Here is a 13424-nt window from a genome sequence, read left to right as displayed (position 1 = left end):
GTGGTGCTGGATCGGGCCGCTTAACACAGGCTGCAAAGCCCTGGGCAAATCTGAGCTTCCTCCTAGATGCATATTTAGCCTGCTCTGCAGGACAGATTTGGAACAAAAGAAACGGAAGTGAAAAGAAAAACTTCATCTTCAGATGTAATAACCAACCATGTGCAACCAAAATGGGAATTTGAGGGGTCTTCTAGTGTACACAGTCTGTCTCCTTTTGCTTTTTTCAGGGGGTCCTGGCTCACTTTCATGAAAATATACTAAGATGTCAGGACTGCAGTATTTTAGAAATAGGAATTCTCTTGAGTCTAAAAGCATGCCCATGCAAACTGTACACTTCTCTTTCATTCTGCCATTGATTATACTCTTTGCAAGCCACTAAACTGTGACAAAATGTGTACTTTCCTGAAACATGTAAGCATTTCATAAATGAGCTCCAAATATTCATGAACTATTTTCAGGCACAGTATTTATGAAACTATTAAAAACCCATTACTCTTGCCATCTCTTTTATAAGTTGGAAAGTAAGCACAGGTTATTTATATCATTGCCTTAGAGACACCAGTAATTTTGGTTTGAAAGATATTTGCATTTAAGATACATCATGCAACAGGCATCAGTCTCTTTTTTTAACTTGCATTTACACATACATCTATTGGTAGCATTTCTATTAGCTCTTCTAAAAAAGTTGTGCACAGGAAACACAGAAATACATCATGCCTTTATTTCAAAATATAAAGAACAAAATAAAAGATAACAGGAAACAATAGGTAGATAAAGAGGCAGGGGAGGGAAATGAGATGAACAGGAATTGCGATCTGTTGTGCACATGAATCAGTTTCCCACAAGGAACGTAATCATTATGCAGCACAAACCTGCACTAATAAAAAAGAAAAAATACAGTCAAAAATTTTTATGCTTTAAAGTGAGAGTGAGACAGTCTCTGAAGAAGGCTGGGTAGGCATTTATTCTTTGTCCATTAACCAAGACTAGGAAGAAAGCAGGACCTCAGAACAAAAGTTATCCTGAATCTTCCCCTTCTGTAAAAAGTCTTGGATTTCCCCCTTTTGAATGGAATAATAGAGAACGTGTGAGAGCTGCTGTGCAAGTGTCAGAAAGAACCAGTGCGCAGTGTCCCATGCTGAAAGTGTGTCCATTTAAAAGCAAGGTAAGTCTTTACTTTTCACAAAACATCAATGCTCTCGCATCTGGGAGTGAGGGGACATTCATTTAAGAGGACTGAACAATGCTAGTTTTCTTCTGCGTGGAGGTACCACAGTTTCCATTATTTTTCAATGGCTGCTGCCTGAGGGCAGGTTGTGGGTGTGAAGGTCTTTAGGACGAGCACATATCCATCTTCAAACAGGTCAGAGTGGGTTAGACCATGTGCGGAACTGGCCACACCCATGTGTTTCAGAAGCCTCAGAACCAGCTTCCTGGATCACTGACAGAACCCTTGCCTTGGATTTCTTCAGGCCTATTTGTGTTATTTTGATTTGCTAATTAGGTCTTAACTGAGCATAGCAAGGCAAGTTATTATACAAATGACCCAAGACCCTTTGCTTTGCCTTCCTGTCACACCCAGCTTGTCCCTATGTCCCCTCAGTGTCACTTCCTAAGTGCATGTGGAATCTGCCATCTGGACTCTGTCTTCACCAGCGCCTCCCCTTGCAATCTAATGAGCCCTCCTCTGGATGATGGCTAGAGAGTTATTCAGCTGTTCTTCTCCAGGTGTGCTCCCATCCCATCCCTTCTTCCAGAAGATGTGACCGAACTGCAGGCACAGATCTTGCACCTGGATAGAGTATGGAGCATTCTTTGTTTCTCCATGACATTAGAAATGAAGCTAATGCAGTTTGTTCTGCACCAACAGCCTCTCCCAGGTCTTCTTTCCAGGCTCAGCCAGTGGCTGCATGTCCCCCCTTTATGGTCATCTCGTACCTTGTCTGCCAGCCACTTACCCCCAATTTCTTTTTTCCTGGGACACTCCTCCTTTTGAAAATGCTGCTCATTGTGCCTTGGGATGTTTCTCCTTTTCTCCCCATCAGCCCACTTCCTCAAGGACATGGGCTAGGCCTCTCAAAGTATGCAAGCCCCTAGCATATATACACTGCAGGAATGCTAATAAGTGGTCATATTCAGGGTATGGGCATAGCCGAAGTCAATTTTAGAAATTCTAAGGAATACAAGCATGCCACCTTCAAAATCTAATCTGAAAAGTATGTTATTGTTTAGTCCAAGAAAAGAATAAAATAAGGTTTTCAAAGAAAAGCAAATTTTATCTGGAGTGTTAGCATCAAAATCACTACTTGTTTCCATAAAACAGAGCTCCCATAATGTCTTTCCAGTATGTCCGTGCTCTGCTCTAAACTAGTGACCACAAGATAAAAACAGGTGAGAAGGGTTTTTTTTTTTGTTTTGTTTTTTTTTACCCTGTCCTCAATCAAAATCTGGGATTTCCACATCAAGTAGGCCACAATCACCTCTTTCTATGACCAAAATGAATTTCAAATAGACGGACCTTTCCCCCTTGGATATACAAGCAATTGACATGCCTGCCATCAGTCATCTTAAAGGGCACAAGAAGAGAAAGCTTGAAGGCAGGAGGCATTTTGAGGAAATGTGTATTTGACAAACACAGGGAGGGCAGCAGACGCACTGGCATTTTCCACTCTCGCCCTCTGCAGGGGCTGACTGCAGTTCCTCCTCTAACCTTGTCCCAGTCCCTCAATTTAGACCAAAACAATGAGAAGATGGAAAGATCAAACAAACAGATCTTTGTGGAGCAACAAAGAGGTACGGTGGGGTCCAAATGGGAGGAGGCACAGAGACAGCAGGGTGACAGGTAAGTGGAGGCCAGTGTGGCAGCTTACAGGTTTTGGAAGAGGGCCCTTCTGTTCCCTCCATTCAGCTCAAGCGATGAGCTGCTTTTCAGCTAGCAGAGAGCTCCCTCACATCCTCCACAAGGCTCTTCTGCTGACACTACTGATGACTGTGGAGACATTCTGGGAAGGATGATGTGAAAGAAGATGGGTCAGACAGAAAGATCTTGTTCTTCACTTTTCTTTTAAAACTTCAGGGTGATCTGGGCATAGTGGTATATGTCTTTAGTCCCAGCTACTTGAGAGGCTTTGGCAAGAGGATCGCTTGAGCCCAGGGGTTTGAAATAAGCCTGGGCAATATAGTGAAAGTCCACTTAAAAAAAGTGTGTGAGAGAGACATGCAAGTATAAAAGTGCCCCATATACATGGAAAAGGAACGTCACAAAATTAGAGACTAAAATGAATGAACAGCTTGTGCTCCCAGAAGATGTCACATCCGGGGTGATTAGGAATTCAGCGTGGAGCTCAGGTCCAGTGCTGACCCTGCGGTGCGTGCAAGCTTACATTCTCCCTTTGCCTCTATTTCTTGTCTTTAAAATGAAGGTGAAATCACACCCTCTTACCAGAGTCATTTGGAGAGTGAATTAAGATAAACAGGAAACACTCAGAAGCAAACAACTTTAGCTATTGTTATATTAATTCTGTTGTTCCTTAGCTTATTAATCTATAAAACTGAATTGGTTTTTCCCAACTATATAGTTCTTAGAAAAGATTATGATATGGTGGAGAAGCTTAGAAAATAAGAGTACAATGCCAACTTAGGAGACATTTAAAGAGTGTAGGAACCACAGCACCTACCCAATAAGATAGAAACAAACATATCCACGTTTAATGATTTGGGAAGGCATTCCTGGATATCAAACCCAAGACTTTCTCTTACTGGGCAACTGCTCTATGGCTAAATTATATCCCCAGATTTTGTTTTGTTTTATTTTGTTTTACACAAGGTCTTATGAAGTTGCCCAGGCTGGCCTCAGACTTGCAATCCTCCTCACTCAGCCTCTGGAGTAACTAGGATTACGGGTATGTACCACCACACTCCACTAAAATGATAAATCACACTGCTTTCACACAAATTTATCTAGATAGATCATTAGTTCTGACCTATGAGCAGGTGAAGAGAAAACAACCATAATCGAAGGAAATTAAAGTGGAGCTTCCCAACAAATGTCTGAATTCCTGTCGAAACCAAGTCCAGAACAGAGACTGGGTTTATTCATGATCTTTTGATTAAATTGTCTGAAAATGCAGAAGTTAAATTAATCATTTGCTAGGATTTGTTAAGAACTCAATAATGTGCTATGGATAGAAACCTCACGAGTAACACTGAGAAGACTAAGGTATAGAAACTTTAAGTGGTTAGGTCTGTCTGAATCTGGTCTCTCCTGTCTTATCCGCCATATCATGCTGCTACTTCTGATCTTAGGTACACTGAATCAAGTTTTTACCATACACCTGTAATGTTTGATATTGCTAATTTCAAAATATTTTTTCAGTTGTCAAATCCAAACATTCTAAGAAATGTTTCCAGATTTATGCAATATCACTTCATGAGAAAGCCTGTCATTAAGATCTGATGTTTTTCCTACTTTGAGACATTGACATGCCCTTCTGAAAAATAAAATGGTATCGGTAGATGTAATATTGTACTTAAAAAAAAAACAGCAAAACAAAACAAGCCTTGTTTAATGCATCTTGCCAATGTCTTGGGAATTAACTAGGGGATTCAGACATCAAAAGACAACATCTCAGACTCAGCAGAATCTTCACTAGCTTCATTCAGCTCTGTATCATTGTTCTATTTCCTGGCATCGCAGGAATCCCCTTGGCCATCTTGTTAAACCATTATCTGATTTAAACAAACAAAATGAAAAGAAAAAGATTATTTCCAAAGCCATCCGGGGAACTGATGATGGTCTCACTCTTACAGACCCAAAGACAAGCCAAATACTAACAAGCAGTGAGTATTAGCTAAATGCTTCAACTATATTTCACTAACAATAGAACAGAATTCAGCATCAATAGCATAGTCAATAGCACAGCTAAAAATTAATAAAGCTTAATAGAAATGAATAAAAATGGAGAAGGTACAGAAAGGGAAAAAGAATAAACTTTGAAACAAAAAGAAAATGAAAAATGAGAAGGAAGAGAGAAAACAAAAAATCTAATTAAGGAATGAAAGTTAATTGAATTAATTAAAAGAAAAATAAAAATATAAGAAAGAATAAAAGGCCAAAAAAAAGAAAAAATATACAAAAACTGAAGAAAGAGAAAGGAGTCTGAAAATTCCTTTTAGTGTCTGTGTGAGTGATTGGTTAAAGTGATAGAACTACTAGCTCTAGAGGAAGGATATTGAGTCACAACCTGGCCCTATTTTGCTCGCATGCCTAGTGTCCTGAGTGTGTGAATGCTGAGTCCTGCCCTTCCTTTCCTCCTGGGTGGGGTCAATCTTAGGGTTGCTTTGCTCCATGGGCTCTTAAGACTTAATTTTCAGAGCTCTTCCTTTTCTTTCCACCAGGTTGTTATTTTCTAGATATTTCGATTCTAGGTCCTAGAGAGGCTGGGATATGCTTCCACCCTTTACTCCACTATTTTTGGATCGCCATAAGGTTCTTAATAAAATAATAAAAAACTCTGTGTAAGTTAGAAGAAGAATCTTTAAAGAGTTTGATTAATTCCAGGGTTAAAAGTACTTCAAGAATCCTTTCTGAGAGTAAGTACCTCTCTGGCCATCCTGTTATGGAGTATGAATGTAGAACTATAGAGGCATTTAATTTTAAAGTTTTTATAAAAGAGTAAATATAGTCTGTACTGTGCCAGGTGGGCATTTTAAATTTTTTAATTAAGATCTGACATGGATCACTTTGACTGATACAGTCATGTCCCAGATGCTCCTAAAGGGCATCGGAACAATTCAATAAGTTAAATCCATCAAAAATGACTTATCAAGCAGATGACAAAAGAACCTTTGCTTTGAACCTTGAAAAAAAATGGCTTCTCATTGTGAAAAATAGTCTGTCTTTAGGATCTGTTGTATGTTTCTTCAAACATTTTATGTCAACCTTTCCCCAAAGCAAAATTTGTGATGAAGTTGTAAAATTTGTCATAGTTAAAACATATTAAGTGTATTCTTTGATACCTTTTTTCTTCTTTTGTCTCTGAAAACAGTGAGATCACCATGAATCGAGTCTGCCTGTGGATAATGGAAAGGTGGTAGGTTTGCAGAAAGTGGAATTTAGTCCTCATCTCAAGGACTGGAATTTAAAGGAGAAGACAGAATGAGGTAAGAGAAAGATAAATTTGCAGAATGAAAGTTTTGCTAGTTTAAGAGCTGCAGTCTAAAGGATTTGGGTTTTGAGCACAAAAACAGGAGATCAACCCATGTAAATATTATAAATATCATTAGGGTATGGTCCTAGAAGCTAGTGTAACTTTACCAGATCAAGCCAACCCCAACTGTTTCATACAAAAAAAAGAGAAGTCATATTTATTGTATCTCTTGAGTATCAGAAACTGTGGCTGGCAGGCCTTTTCGTGTTTAACAGTATGTAATCTTACTTACTACTTTATGAAGTACATTCCCTTTCCAATACACAGATCAGGAAACTATAATTCAAAGAAATTATAAGAGAAATCTTAAGTGACCTTTGTGGTGGAGCTGAGCTCACAATTTTTCCACAACAGAAATCAACTTGTTCTAACATACAATTTGCTGTTCCGGGTTGCCTGTGGGTGTAGCTCAATACACTTGCTTGAGACCCTGGGTTTGGTGCCACAAAACAGGATCTGTTTTCTCTGTGGCCTGCTTTTACCCAGTTAGGGTCCCAAGTACATCAATAGCACATAAAGTAACATGATACAAAAGCATTCTGTCAACTTGAGTCTTTTAAACTATAAATTAAAGAAAATCAATGAGGAAATGCACCCAAATGAAACAGAGACAAAATTCAGTAGCTTTAGTGAGAAGGCTTAAATGTGGCATTGAACAACCCAATTCATGGCTCTTTACCTTTGTTTAGATCAGGAGATCCTTTGAGTCTCTGATGACAGTCATACAGTTGGCCATTCACATGACCTTTCAGAAGGCTGAAAGATCACCACTGAAGGTAATCTGGGTTATTAAGCGCTACACTGTATTGTTTGTATAAAATGCAATTAATACGCTAATGCGTATAGCTGAAGGGGTTTTCAGGTATCTTTATGTACTCTGTGAACATAATTTGCCTGATACTTAACCACCGTGGTGGCATAACTTTTGAACAGATAGATCTATCAATGTCAAGGGTTAATAGAGAGCCCAGATCACAAATCCATCCATCTCAAGTAAAAGCCATATAAAAAGGATGTTGGTATGTAAAACCATGGGCATTGTCCAGAAATAGAGCCTACTGTAAATGCAAATTTAGTTGTTTCACTTCATTACCCTACTACGTGAAATTATAGCCAAGTTATTTCATGCAAATTGATGCAGGACAGAGCAAGCTAGTTCCTGGAGCCAAGATCTAACAAAGCCTGGTCCCTTGAGCAACATTCAGCTCCCTTCTAAAGGAGAAGGAAGTTGTAAGAGAAATAGGAACTTCACCACCCATTACCAACTTTCTTCCTGGAAAAAATGAGAAGCCTTGAGAGAAACAAGGCAACACTTGAAATAAAAAGGCAAAAATAAAAATTGAGAGGTTGATGTGAATAAGATGAAGCATTTACCTAACTTTCCTGGCACTATGCACCAATCTTAGGGTAGAAAATCTGCAACAATAACAGCAAAACAATTGACCTAAAAGCCCAACATGTTAGGAATGCAAAACTGGTAATGAAATATCTCACTTTAGCCCATAGTTATTTTTTACTTTCTGTATTTTCATGTAATAGATTTTATTAGTTAATGTTCCAGACCCAGGAAAGGGTTTCTGTCCATGGTCTGCCACCATTTTCTCTGAAAATTCAAGAACTTCCCTCTGAGATGAGGTTCACACAAAAAAAGAGACTAATGGGATTCCTGTATATTCTAATGCTCTAAGCGATTGTAATATACTGCAGATGCATGTGAAGAATTACACTGTGGCACAAGAACAGGAAGCAAGAAACGGCTGCAGGAATAGGATGAGGAGTATTCTCTTCCCCCCAGCCTTGATATCCCAGTAAGGAGATAAGCAGAAGTCAGTCTTCCTGTGGGAGAAGAACTGGATGTTCAAATGGGTAATTTTTTCTCCTTCAAAATTTAAAAGTAGAGCCTTGAGATATTATCAGATACAGGCAAATTATCAAGTAGGCAGTTTATTCCCAGTTCCACCCTGTCTCTCCCTCTCTTTGGTCCCAGCTTTGCAGCCTCACGTGCTGTGTCCTTCCACAAGCCCACCAGAGTGGGGCAGTGGCTCTGGGAGCTCTTGTACTTCTGTGTCACGTCTCACAATTCTTCCACTACCTCTCACAGTAGAGCACAGGCTTAGTGTAGGTGAGAGGAGTGCAGGGCTCTACAGTTCCATCCCAGTAAAAAGGGAGGAGCAAAGAGAGGGAGAAAAATGGAGGGGAGAGAGAGAACTGGTGGGAAGTTGGTGCAGTCACATGAAATCTACAAAGAAGAAGAAAAAATGTTTTGTTTGAGAAATACTTGGGTTCACAGACAGATCTAATCTGCGAAAGTATTTCTACACTGTTTTTGTACAGTTTCTTCCCTTTCTCCTTTCCTAAATCCAGAGAAACTCTGAACATTCCCTCCTGACCCCACGCATGAGCATGATGGCTTCTCTAGCAGTAATAGGACTCAGTCCTTGAGATGAGGACTAAGCATTTGTGACTGTCTGTAATTTATAAATCAGTAACTGTTTATGTTGGTAAGATTTTTAAAGTTTCAACCCTAAAATTGTGATGAGTAACTCTGCTCAAATACAGTCTCAAGAGCCTGTCTAAACATTAAATTGAGAAAGGGAACACATTCTTCTTTAAAACATTTTGATCTTTCATTACTTCTATTCTTCTGAAAAAGTCAAAGAGGAGGAGGAGGAAACTGAAAAGATGAAAGAGATTCTTAATGCTGGTTTATTTAATGATTTACAAGCCTGTGATTTGGGAGGTCATCCTAATTGTAATGCTTCTATGTGCCTTTCAGATTTTTTTTTTTAACCAGAAATTAAACTCATGACTGTGGCTCGCTAAGCATGTGCTTGTTCCCAAACTATGTCCCTGATCCCCTTTCAGCTTTTAAACTGTGAGTTGCAAGTTATAAAAACAACACCTGCAAATTTTTAAAAATTACTTAATATTAGAAGCTTATGAGCGGGACATGGTGCACAATTATAATCCTAGTACTCAGGAGGCTGAGCCAGGGAGATCACTGCAAGTTCTAGGCCAGCCCAGGCTACCTAGCAAAACCATGCCTCAAGAAGAATAAAACAAGCTTATATATGTGTAATGCATGTACAGACACAGATATGGAAAGTATCTATGCATATATGTATGAATATTCTGAAAGATATACACATGTACATGTAAATACACAGTTGGATTTTGTTCTAACTCTATACAGTCTATCATTTAACTTACCCATATTAATGCATAACATTTTGTGAGCTTCCACATTTGCACACTAACATTTTACCACTGGTCCCAGGTGATCAAAATCAGCCCACATGATTAACACTGGACTGAACCCAAATATTACAGCTTTTATCACGTACTGTCCAATTTTATTAACACTGCAACCTTTAAGCCTATTTAATTGTCAAAAGAAGTAAAATATACAGCTATTATTTCCTCATAGCCTGATTTCAACTCTAATTCCATCTGTGACTCAACAAAGGTTATTTTTATTATAGGTCATAGCAACAATAACCAAAATGCCTAAGGTATTTAGTTAAGCATCTAGAGTCATCTTAACCTGAACTATTAAGGGATCCTTCTGTACTGAATGGGCAAAAACTCCAGTTTCTAGATAGGAAACAGGAGAGTAGAGGTCTCATTACAAACTTGAAAGAAGACTATGATGTTTTTCCTGACAGCTGCTGCTGTTGTTGGGTCTTATGATCAAAATTAAGGAGATTTAGGAAATTATTAATAGCATGAAATGTATATATGTATAAAATGTCCAGACATTTCCATCTGCCTAGGCAAAGTTAGACTTCTCTAGTTATGTGAACCTTCCCTGGGCACTGGGCCAAATCACCATGAATGAACACACCATCTTCTCCCCAACAGAAGCTCATGCTATGAAACTCACTGTCAGTCCTGAAAGATAATTTCTTCTGTACAGTTCAACCACAGATCAGACCAAGGGAGGAAAAGTTAGACAATGTAGAGTCTGGAGTCAGATAGAGCTAAATTTCAGTCCCATTTTTACCATTCATGGGCACATTTCTGAGCTTCGATTTTCTCATTTGCCTAATGGATTACTGGTGTGTTGTTTATGTGATATGTCTAGCATACAGCAATAGGGTGCCTGTGAATTATCAGAATGGTCATAATACAATGATACAAGAGCTACATTCACCCACAGACCACACTCTGTGGTCTGTGAGACTTTTACAGCTTACGTACACAGTACTATCCTAGGTGAAGAATCATATTATGGAAATAGTGAGGGGTACTTTACATGCTCTTCAAACAAGTTGAATTTTGAATATGAATGGGATAATGTAATTGAAGTTTGAGATTTTACCCAATAAATGAATATATTTAAATGTTAGTAAAGTGATTTGGTGAGGGGCATGGAATTTGGTCTCTCTTGATGATCTCCTACTGAATGATTGAGGTTCCAGCCTGGGCATGCTGTGGTTTGATCATCCCCTTCATGACTCATGTTGATATTTAAATGTCACAGTAATATTAAGAGGTAGATCTTTAAGAGGTGAATGGGCCATGAAGAACTCAAGAATGGTCTGATGTTGTCAGCATGGGACTGAGTTGGTTATCACAGAAGTGGCTCTGTTATAAGTCTCTCTCTCTCTCTCTCTCTCTCTCTCTCTCTCTCTCTCTCTCTCTCTCTCTCTCCCCTACCCATTCCCCTCTCTTCCCCCTCCCCACTTTCTTTCCCCCTTCCTCTCCCTTTCTCCCTCCCTGTCATGCCCCTGACTTGTTATGATGCAACAAGAAGGCCTTCACCTGATGCCAGCACCTTGATACTGGAGTTCCCAGACTCTAACACAATGAGACATACATTTCTTTTTTTTATAAATTGTCCGATCTGTGTTATTCTGTTATAATAACATAAAATAGACTAAATATAAGAACAATTTAATTAATATCCTGAAATTTAAGTTTCTTCAAATACAAAAATACCTCACTCATCTTTCAGAACTGCTATGAGCATTAAAATCAGATGAAGTATGTAAATCATATATTTCACTGTTCAAGACAAATGATTAATTTGTTACAAAAATTATTCATTCAGCAATGATGCTCATATCTTGCTACAAAATCACTCCCTTGTCATTGAATTTAATGTAAGGCAAGTCTTTCTCAGAGCTCATCAAAGATAATTTACATAATGAAATATCTCATTGACCTCATTTTAAGAGGAAGTAGGTTATGGATAAGAACTGATAGATACAGAGAATTGCAGCTCTCATGTTTACTATGCCATGTGATAGAAATTACTTCACAACGTACTTAAAAGTAATTAATACAAGCTCAATAATGAACGCACTGAATATGATTGTTAGATTAGATAAAATACTTGCCTATGTGAATCTCATTACTCAGAGGTGACCATTACTGCTGTTTCAGGTTACAACCCTGCTGTCTTATTAAAATATATCAAGATGCACAGAGAAACACAGTCACAAAAATTTCAGTTATAGAGTTTATAAAAAGGTTATCTGAACTTCATTTGAAGCCTCCAAAATTCTGGAATTATAGTCATATGCCACCATGCCTTGCTGAAGAATACTTAAAAAGCATGAACAGAAAAAAGTAAAACTTCCCATAATCTCACTGCATGAATAATCATTAGTACTTTGTCATAAGCAGTATTTATAAATATTTATACTATGATGTATACATTGATTTTTTAGTTCTTTGGTGTATCTGTACTATAAATTTGCAGAAGCCATTTTATGAAGTTCTTGTTTCAAATTTTTCCCCATATTTTTATTCAATCTTTTTTTTTTTTGGTACTAGGCATGGAACCTAGGTAAATGCTAGGCAAGCACTGTCCTTGAGCTATACCTTCAATCTTCTATATTTTATTTATAATCTATTTTTATGTATGTTAAGGTTTTATTTGCATTACTCAAATATATGCTTTTAAAACCTTTACCTTTGTGTCATGCTTAAAAATGGCTTCCATGTTCTTTTTTTTTTTTTTTTTTTTTTCATTTTCTTTCTACATTTAGACCCTTAATACACTTGTAACAGATCTGGCATCTATGTGAGGCAAAGAATCCTTTTCTTTTCTTTTTTTTCCAAACAGATAATCAATTTTTATAACTATTATGGCTCATATGATGATGTCCCCCAAGGCTTCATGCATGCAGAGCCAGAGTTTTTGCAAGATGACTGAATTGTGGGCATGATGCTGCTCACTGACTAGCCATTGGAAGGCAGAGTCTGGTGAGAAGAGGCAGGCCACTGCATGTGTGTTCCGGAAGGGAATATCTCCATTCTCAGCTCCTCACTTCTCTCTGGTTTCTGCTCCTCAGGATGTGAGCGGCTTTTCCTCCGCTTTGGGCCTCTACCATGCTGGGCTGCTTTGGAGCCAGCTGACTGTGGACTGAAACTGTGAGCCAAAATAAAACTATGCACCTTGAAGCTGTAGGTGCTAGGTACTGTGTTTCAGCAAAAAGAAAAATGAGGAAGACAATAACAACGATTGTTTTAGAAAGATCATTAGTTCACACTTAATGGAACATCTTCCTGTTCCGTGCACTTGCATGAAGTTTTGTTCTCTGGCTAGCAATGTATCAGAGAGCTAAATTGAATTTAATAAATTGAGTAAAAGGCTATAGCAATTTCTGCCTTGCTATTCATTATTGGGAATTTTTCTTGGCTTTGCTAGAATGCTTACATTATTATAATAAGGACTACTTTTAAAAATATGTTGACAGTATATTTAGGCACTTATGAATCATGCTAAAAGTCCTTTCATAATTAGGAATAATCATGCAGTTGGTCTCTCCTGTGTTTTGTGAACCCCTCTAGAGCACCTAACACTTTGTTTACAGCCACTTGTTCATGGCTATGTCTCCACCAGACCAATCTTCTTACAAACAAGGATTTTATTTAGCTCCTTATCAAGATTTCCCCTCCATCTGGCACTTATCATACTCTAGACACTCAAAAAGTATTTCAAAGCTTGTCGATTAAATAAACTAATATCTAATTATCATACATCACATTAAATATTGAATGACTCTGAGAGATCTCACTTTTTATTGTAATATGGCTTCTTTTTATAAATATTGCTATTTCTTCTTAAAGACAAGATGTAACTACACACACACATGCACACAGACACTTGACAAGTACTGTGGTTTAGGTCTTGAATATCCCTTAAAGCCTCTTGGGCTCAGAGAGAGGGTTTTGGGAAGGTGGCCGGATCCCAGTCACTGTAGG

At 38.2% G+C, this 13424-nt stretch overlaps 1 long non-coding RNA gene across 2 annotated transcripts; it reads left to right on the top strand.

Moving 5' to 3' along the window:
- The first annotated feature begins 2676 nt into the window (after nt 1–2676).
- On the top strand, nt 2677–12820 carry LOC134473624 (uncharacterized). 2 transcript variants are annotated; one of them, XR_010043975.1, is made up of 6 exons: nt 2677–2793; nt 3827–3902; nt 6048–6162; nt 6899–6985; nt 7917–8075; nt 12512–12820. It is a non-coding gene; the product is annotated as an uncharacterized LOC134473624 (long non-coding RNA). The 2 variants fall into 2 exon arrangements; XR_010043976.1 differs by having other exon boundaries at nt 7917–12820.
- Nucleotides 12821–13424: the final 604 nt, after the last annotated feature.

The sequence above is a fragment of the Cavia porcellus genome, unplaced genomic scaffold, assembly GCF_034190915.1.
Source record: "Cavia porcellus strain 051 isolate PalLab524CR breed Dunkin Hartley unplaced genomic scaffold, mCavPor4.1 scaffold_27, whole genome shotgun sequence".
NCBI lineage: Eukaryota > Metazoa > Chordata > Mammalia > Rodentia > Caviidae > Cavia > Cavia porcellus.
This window is presented reverse-complemented; position numbering and strand designations above follow the sequence as displayed.